This window comes from Loxodonta africana, chromosome 10 (genome assembly GCF_030014295.1).
Source record: "Loxodonta africana isolate mLoxAfr1 chromosome 10, mLoxAfr1.hap2, whole genome shotgun sequence".
NCBI lineage: Eukaryota > Metazoa > Chordata > Mammalia > Proboscidea > Elephantidae > Loxodonta > Loxodonta africana.
Window position 1 is genome coordinate 117,718,954 of NC_087351.1, and position 9,238 is coordinate 117,728,191.

Sequence of the window (9,238 nt, forward strand, 5' to 3'; positions counted from 1 at the left end):
CACCCAGGAGTGAGCTGCCGCAATGCCGCTGAAAGCAGGACCGGTATAGGCAGAGGTTCATCTCACATGTTTATTCATGCCACCAGTAAATGCTGCTCGGACGAGCAGACAGCCATGCTCCCCGCCCCCGTCTAAAACTGTTTGCTTCAATTTACAGCCAGACTGACGTCTCATCTGAAGGGCACTCCATGTAAGGCTGCTTAATGGTGGCCTTGGTCAGGCGCAGGACTCGAAGCTTCTGCAACAGAAACACAGCATACAGACCGTGAAGAAAGGAAGGAGCAAGGGGGATACAGTTTATCATGCAGATGTCACTGTCAGGAAGTGCACCATAAAAAAGTACGGAGGGCTATTTCCACGTGGGACGCCGAGGGTCCAACGGCTGTGTAAATGAGTGCCCACACGTGGCAGCCGCCCACAGGTGCCAAGACCTGGCACTGGCTTTGTGCGTGAATCAAACAACTACAGCTTCACTGTTGTTTGGAAAACAAACTGAAGAGAAATGTCAGCATAGACAAATTTACGCAGTGCTTTTTTCCAAGATATGTGAGAAGCACATATAATAGGGGATCTTACAAGGATGGCACACTCGCGTAGCTAACATGGCTTTCCTCCTGGTGACCCCAGCTACCTCTGATAGCCCATTTTTCTATTGCTCCTGGGAGTTTTACTTGACCCAGAGGGGTGAGCAGCGGTTTTTAACTTTCAAAGTGTAAAAGGCAGTAAGTCAGAATTCTCTTTTGCAGCAGGCAGGAGATGTCACATCCTGAAGTCTTCCACTCGTGTCTTACACATTTACTGACCCACGTATCAGCTTCATTTCTGAACAGTGAAAATAAACGTGTGCTTCTCATTCCCCACCCACAGTGCCATTTTAAAAAGCAAGAATCTTACCTTTCAAAGCTTTACGTTTTTTACCTAAAATAAAAGAGAAAAATCAGTCATATCAATACCATAAAAAAATGCCTTTAGTCAACTCACTTGAAATCAGCATTTGGCTGAAAGCTCACAGCTTAATTAAAGCTATCACAGAAAGTTTTTGGATAATAGAAAAGCTAATGTCATGTCTCATAGCCAAGAAACGGCAAAGCTGCTACCAAAGACGCTGTGTGAAGAGGTTAACAGCTCCTGTGGGACTTAGGGCAGTCAGTCCCTGCCGTGTCCTCAAAAGTTTTCCTCAGAAATTACGTTTTCTTCTTCCTCTTAAAAAAATAATTGTTTTTTTTTTGTTGTTGTGACAAAATATACTTAACAATAAAACCTGCCATTTTAAAGTGTGTAATTCAGTGACGTTAATGACAGTCACCACGTTGCCCAATCCACCAGCTACCATTGTGTAATTCTAAAACCCTTTTTATCACCCCAAACAGAAACTTAGCACCCCACCAGCAGTAACTCCTCATTTTCTCCTCCCCAGCCCCTGGTGACCTCTGATAAACTTTGGTCTCTATGCATTTTTTTATTCTAGATATTTCACGTAAGTGGGATCATACGGTACTTGTCCTTTTGTGGCTGACTAACTTCACTTGATACGATGTTTAAGAGGTTCGTCCATGTCATAGCACGTATCAGACCTCCATCTCTGTTTATGGCTGAGTAATATCCCACTGTACACGTACACCATCTCCGGGTAATATCCCACCGTACACGTACACCATCTCTGGGTAATATCCCACTGTACACATACAACATCTCTGAGTAATATCCCGCTGTACACGTACGCCATCTCTGAGTAATACCCTGCTGTACACGTCCGCCATCTCTGAGTAATACCCTGCTGTACACGTACGCCATCTCTGAGTAATATCCCACTGTACACGTACGCCATCTCTGAGTAATACCCTGCTGTACACGTACGCCATCTCTGAGTAATACCCCGCTGTACACGTACGCCATCTCTGAGTAATATCCCGCTGTACACGTACGCCATCTCTGAGTAATACCCTGCTGTACACGTACACCATCTCTGAGTAATATCCCGCTGTACACGTACACCATCTCTGAGTAATATCCCGCTGTACACGTACACCATCTCTGAGTAATATCCCGCTGTACACGTACACCATCTCTGAGTAATACCCTGCTGTACACGTACACCATCTCTGAGTAATATCCCGCTGTACACGTACACCATCTCTGAGTAATACCCTGCTGTACACGTACACCATCTCTGAGTAATATCCCGCTGTACACGTACGCCATCTCTGAATAATATTTCACTGTATGCTTACACCATCTCTGAGTAATGTTCCCTTGTACATATACACCATCTTTTATTTACCCACTCATCTGCGGATCGACACTGGGTTTCTTCCTTTTTAATCAATGGCTTAGTAATACATGTGATCAGGTCCTATCTTGGATCTACAGAGAACCAAGTGGTTACTTCTCCCCAAATTTTTATCATGAAAAGAATTTTAGAGAAGGTTCAATAAACATCACATAGCGTGACACCTCACCTTTAAATATTTCAGTCTGTATCTCTTAAAGACACTGCCCTAACCCCGTCATACTTAAGAAAACCCCTAATTCCTTAATATCAAGATGGCGTTAAAATCTCCCCAACTGTCCCCAAGTGTCTTCTACAGCTGACAAGCCCTCCCCGTGACCCCCGCCGGCATCCTACCAAGTTCCTGCACTGTATCTGGTTGCTACGACTTCTCAGTTTCTTACTCTGAACAGCTCCCCCTGGTTCTTTTCCCCATGCGCCGGCTTTTTAGAGACCACGCCAGTCACCATCTTGTTTCCTTCTGGTATCTTTTTTTTTTTTAAACATTTTAATATGGAAACGTTCATATTCAGGAACACAGAGAAGACAATAAGGTACATCCACACAGCCGTCACCCAGCTTCAAGAATCACCACCACTGATTCTGCTGACTGCCAATCTTGTGTCATGCACCCCTGACCCTTTTCCCTGGTGTATTTTAATGCAAATACCAGTCAGTTGTTTTCCTCAAAGGCCTCAGTGTGCAGCTATAACCAGTAAGGACCTTTTCCCCTTAACCACAAGCACTCTGCCATCTCACAACTGACCAAAGACCCATGCTCCCTCAATAACATCTGTTGCCTTCTGGCGGCGTTTAATTTGTTCTCCTCACTCTCATATGTCCTATAAATAGAAGTTAGGGCTAGGGCTGGCGAGGTGCAGGCCTTCCAATGTGTGTACACAAAGGATCCCCCTCAGTGACTGATGCGACTCCTAGTTAAGAACCACAGCCTTACGTGTACCCTTCCTCAGGATACACCTGTTGTCAGAGGTCCCTACTGAGGACACGCCACATGCACCAAGTCACAGAGATCACAGAATTCTTGGAGCTCCTTTTCAATAGGAACTTAACTGTATTTGGGAACAATTTTCTTCTTGACCTCAAATAAATCAAATGCAAAGAAACTTACCAATAGTCCCGACCTTATAAATGACGAAGCCCAACACACCCACTCCTACCCAAATCTCCTGGTAGACTTCGGTATAGTAGGGCTTCAAGGGGATCCAAACAGTTTTAATAAAGGTTTTAAACATCTGAAAAAGAACACAGCGATAAATATGAACATGACTATTGTTTGAAACCTAGAAGTCCCGGTTGTACAATGGTTAAGGCCTTGGCTGCTAACCAAAAGGTTGGAGGTTTGAACCCACCCACAGCTGTGTGGAAGAAAGATCGGTTCCCATAAAGATTACAGCCTTGGAAACCCTATGGGAAAGTTCTCCTGTCTCATGGGGCCATATGAGCCAGAATTGGCTCAATGGCACCCAACACTGTTCTAAACCTAACTAGTGAAAGATTTCCATTTATTCATTAAGTTGACCCTATTTCCCACTGTTACCCGACAGAGAGCTGCTCTTGTGGTAGGCTGCTGCCCCCGGTCTGCAAAGACATCCCCGTTCACACGGTGGCTCATGCTCTCCACCATCTGTTACTCAGATCCTGTCCACAGCCCTGCAAGTGCAACTCCCTCGCTGCTTCCTTTGGCTGCACTGGCACGTGGTCATCTCACTCAACACCAGCGCAGTTACAGCCAGGTCACCCCGCACGGTCATCTGAACGTCTCCTCTCTGTCAGGGTTACCCTCCACTAACGCTACGCCCAAAACTGCACTCACCTCTTAAAGCTCCAAACTGAAAAACTAGTCTATGCTCATCTCGTTAAGAACTGCGTTGGTGTCCAGAGCTGTACAGGAACACGGTCAGGGCATGGTGACTGCCCTGTGAAACCAGCACACAGGCCTGGGTGCACTGATCAACCTAGCTCAGCTCTGAGATCCACTGCGGAGCATAAAACAGATGGCCCAAGACAAAGACACCAAGTCTTAAGAGCTGCAGCTACAACGGATGTTATTCAACAAGTAGAAATAATTACTTACAGGGCTGGACCGGGAAAATCCATCAATGCCTGAACTTCACAGTTCACTTTTATATGCAACTTTTAAAGTCATGCTTTTATTTTCACAATTTCCTACACTACAGACCCCAAGATCAGGTTCCCTCGTTTTCACTTTAAAATGATTTGCTAGCATCTGAAATGGTTTACGAGTCTGTAGTAATTTAAACCATTGTCAGGCACAACTAGATCTAAGCACTTTCCATTTTACTTAAAAACGTCTGACTTCGGTTACCCGCCACTGCATCCCCTGCTCCCCAGGCTCATCTTCTGTTCACACCACTGTTCAGGTTACACAGAACCTCATTTTCTCTTCTCTGGTTTTCCATCACAGGAACCTGGATCCTGTGACCGCTCATTCATTTGACAAATGTGAACTTAGCGTGCATTAAAAACAAACAAACAAACCCATCACCGTTGAGTTGATTCCAACTCATAGCAAAGACGTCACCTTGAAGACTAAGGTGCACCTGACCCAAGCCATGTGCATGTGAAAGCTGGACAATGAATAAGGAAGACCTAAGAAGAGTTGATGCCTTTGAATTGTGGTGTTGGCGAAGAATATTGAATATACCATGGACTGCCAAAAGAATGAACGAACCTGTCTTATAAGAAGTACAACCAGAATGCTCCCTAGAGGCAAGGATGGCAAGACTGCGTCTTACATACTTTGGACATGTTGTCAGGAGGGATCAGTCCCTGGAGAAGGACATCGGGCTTGGCAAGGTACAGGGTCAGTGGAAAACAGGAAGACCCTTAACGAGGTGGATTGACAAAATGGCTGCAAAAATGAGCTCAAGCATAACAACGACTGTTAAGGATGGCGCAGGACCGGGCAGTGTTTCGTTCTGTTGTGCAAAGGGTCGCTATGAGTTGGAACCAACTCGACGGCACCTAACGACAACAACAACAACAACGACATAGCATATACTTGATGCCAGGCACGTGTTACAAACTGAGAAACAAGGAACAGGAACATGTCGAGTGTTTACAGCGTCTGGTACCGTATATTAAGTGCCTGTTATAGAAAATGCCATTGCTGGACCAAGGCAGGAAGACGGGCTAGGCCACTTAAGGCCTTGGAAAAGAGTTCAGCTTTTATTCTAAGGCAGCCCTGATGGTGCAATGTTTAAGAGCTACGGCTGCTAACCAAAAGGTCAGCAGTTCAAATCCATCAGCTGCAACTTGGAAACCCTTTGGGGCAATTCTACTTTGTCTTATAGGATCACTATGAGTCAGAATCGACTCAACAACAACAGGTTTGGTTGGTGGTTTCTTATTCCAAGAATGTTTCCCAAATTTAGCAGCATCTACTAAAAAAAAAAAAAAAAAAAATTTTTTTTTACTATGTGCTGGAAACCCTGGTGGTGTAGTGGTTAAGTGCTACAGCTGCTAACCAAAAGGTCGGCAGTTCGAATCCACCAGGTGCTCCTTGGAAACTCTATGGGGCCTTCTACTCTGTCCTATAGGGTCGCTACGAATCGGAATCGACTCAAAGCAGCAGGTTGGGTTAGGTTCACTATGTGCTAGGTGCTTTACGTGATTACGTCCTATGCTATTCTCCAAGCCCCCACAGTGGGCACTTCTGAAAAGCTATCCACAATCAGACAGCTGACAGGCAGGACTGCACCTGCACCAGGCCTTCAAGTCACCTATGTCTGTGCTCCTAATCATGACAGGTCTGTCCTCCTGGCCTGGGTCCCAGCTCCTCCCTACAAGAAAACTTATTTCAGCTGAAGAAAGGTCCTGAAGACTTGCCCCAAGTGTAACCTTGGAGTATGTGGCTGGGTCCTCCTGGAGAGCCAGGGGTGTCCACACCCCTTGCAGAAGTGTACGTCCTCAAATTTCCTGTCCTCAACTGTACTGGGATGCTCAAAGCATGAGGTTCCAAGGTGCCAACAGCTCTGGCCTGAGAAGGGACTCCGAGAGGGATGCACACAGGACCAGAGGAAGCCTTTGGAACTCCTCTCCTCTCTGAGCCCTACGATGATTGGGAAGAAAGGAAGGAAGGAATGGAGGGAGGTTCTGGAGGACCAATGGGGTCAAATGCCTGGGAGCCCCGAGTTCCAATACCAGCTCAGCCACTGCTTCGCTCCTGACCTTGGGCAAGTCCCTGAAGCTGCTGTTTCGGAAGTTTCCTTTTCTGTGAAAGAGGGATGCCTCTGTCTGCCCCGCAGAGTTCTTGACGCCCGGTATGGAATAAACTCAGTAAGTGATCATAGCGACAACAGAAAGGACCGCCGCAAACACCCTGCTGCTGGAAACAACGCTGAGCCACCGGGACTCTGGGGGCGAGGACTTTAAGAGACATTTTCACTCAGGCAGTGCAGGAGCAGCCAGGCGGGCCTTACCCAGAGCAAGGTTCAGAAGAAAAGGGTGAACCGGCAGCATGCAAAGGCGGTGAGAAGGGACCAGAAGAAGCTTCAGTTGATACTCTGCTCAGGGCCTACCAAACGCAAACCCAGCCCACGGCTGTTGAGTGGCCCTGCTGAGCACAATAGAACTGCCCCACACGGTGTCCAAGGCTGCAAATCTTCACAGAAGCAGACTGCCATATCTTTCTCCCGCGGAGCAGCTCAAGGGTTTGAACCGTCGACCTTTTGGTTAGCAGCCAAGAGCTTTAACCACTGCACCACCAGGGCTCCTTGCTCAGAACCTAAGGACTGGTAAATGGTAAAGTGCAAATACCTTTTCTTTCTCTCCTTTTCTTTTTTTTTTTTTTTAATAATCTTTATTGTGCTTTAAGAGGAAATTTACAAATTAAATCAGTCTCTCACATAAAAACTTACATACACCTTGCCACATACTCCCAATTACTCTCCCCCTAAGGAGACAGCCCGCTCCCTCCTTCCACTCTCTCTTTTCGTGTCCATTTCGCCAGCTTCTAACCCCCTCTATCCTCTTGTCTCCCCTCCAGGCAGGAGATACCAACGTAGTCTCAAGTGTCCACCTGATCCAAGAAGCTCACTCCTCAGCAGCATCCCTCTACAACCCATTGTCCAGTCCAATCCATGTCTGAAAAGTTGGCTTTGGGAATGGTTCCTATCCTGGGCCAACAGAAGGTCTGGGGGCCATGACCACTGGGGTCCTTCTAATCTCAGTCACACCATTAAGTCTGGTCTTTTTATGAGAATTTGGGGTCTGCGTCCCGCTGCTCTCCTGCTCCCTCAGGGGTTCTCTGTTGTGTTCCCTGTCAGGGCAGTCATCGGTTGTAGCTGGGTACCATCTAGTTCTTCTGGTCTCAGGATGATGTAGCCTCTGGTTCATGTGGCCCTTTCTGTCTCCCCTTTTCCTGGCTTCCAAGGATAGTATCTGGCCAGACAGGTGGCATGTTCCTAACATTTTAACGAAGAGCAGATCACTGCTTTTCCAAGTGCGTCCTGTCTAGCCCATTTTCCAGCTGTGTGACAGTCTTACAGCACTGGATCCTTCAACAGTCCATCCCACTCAAAGGTCAAACGGGCACTACTGTGTCCGCTTCAGTCTGTAGCATTTTGCACCTCATGCAAACAGTAAACTCTTACTTGGCCTTACAATGGAAAGAGAAGATGTCTGAATCACAGAGCCGGGCCCGGGATTCAGGGCTGACAATCACCACCTGCACGTGTAGAAGGCTAACTGGGAGAACAAGTGTGATGGCCTGCAAGGAAACTTGAGAAGGCCCTAAGATCGGGATGACAACTCTTAGTTTGGATTCCAGCTCTTCGCTAACTACTTGTGTGACCTTGGCTACGCCGCTGAACGCTCCTACTTAAAACAGGACGGCAACGCAGGTGCGTTAAACGCGTTAACAGCCGGGAAAGGGCGGCCACGAGCCAACGTCTGGGCCCCCTTCGCCGTTCGGGAAGGAGCCCTGGTGGCTCAGGGGTCACCCAGAGGTCGGCGGGTCGAACCCACCGGCCGCTCCGCGGGAGGACGACGCAGCAGTCTGCTTCCCTGAGGATGACAGCCTGAGAAGCCCGATGGGGCGGCTCCACTCTGTCCGCCAGGGTCGCCGGGGGTCGGGACGGCCACCGCTGTGGGCGGCCTTGGAATCACGGTCCCGAGGCCGCGGCGGAAAAGCGCGCTGCGCCGGCCGGCGGGGACCCAGGTCGGCGGGCGGCGCCGGGGCCGGGGGGCTGCGGCCCCTCCCGCCCGCCGCCCACTCCTCCGCGCCCCCGGAGCCGGCGGGCCCCGCACTCACCTCGGCGAAGGACGAGCGGCTCGGCGGTCCGGGGACGCAAGCCAGCGGCACGCAAGTCACGGAGCGCCGGAAGCCGCGCGGGGCCTGCCGGGAAGCCGGAAGGAGCGGCGGCGCCGCGGGGACCGAGCGCCTCCGGTCGCGCCTGCGCACCACAGCGCCCTCTGGCGGGCGCCCTGGGAATGGCCAGGGCGGCGGAGCGCAAGGGAGGGACCGTGCGTGGAGCAGGGAGCGTTGGGGGACTAGCGGCGTCCCAATGGGGCGACCAACCGTCCAGGGCTTTCCCGGACACCGGGTTTCCAGTCCTTGACAAACCGGGACGAGCTGATCCACCTAAGAAACGGGGCCCTGTTTACTTGATATGTTAAAGTCAGAGAATTTGTCTGCCATCTGTTTCCTGCCATTCTCTGTGTATTGTTTTTTGCTTTGCATTATTTCTATGTTGTTGTTCTTTGCATATGAATTCTTCTCAACTGACAATAGAAACACAGCCACAGGGGTTCCAGGTAACGGACCTAACAGACACACTCTTTAAGATGACCATGCTTACTATGTTCAAGGAAATAAAAAATAAGATAGAAAATTTCAGTAGAGAACCAAAGATTGTTCGAAAACAAAAACCAGCTAGCTTAATAAGAGTCAATTGAAATTGGATGGGTTTAGCAGCAGTTGAAGAC

General features: G+C 48.7%; 1 long non-coding RNA gene across 1 annotated transcript; it reads right to left on the reverse strand.

Annotated features, from left to right (window-relative positions):
• Positions 1–56: 56 nt before the first annotated feature.
• Positions 57–8,664, reverse strand: LOC104845770 (uncharacterized). The gene is made up of 4 exons (XR_775661.3): positions 8,565–8,664; positions 3,399–3,522; positions 895–918; positions 57–238 (listed from the first exon to the last, which is right to left on the reverse strand). It is a non-coding gene; the product is annotated as an uncharacterized LOC104845770 (long non-coding RNA).
• Positions 8,665–9,238: the final 574 nt, after the last annotated feature.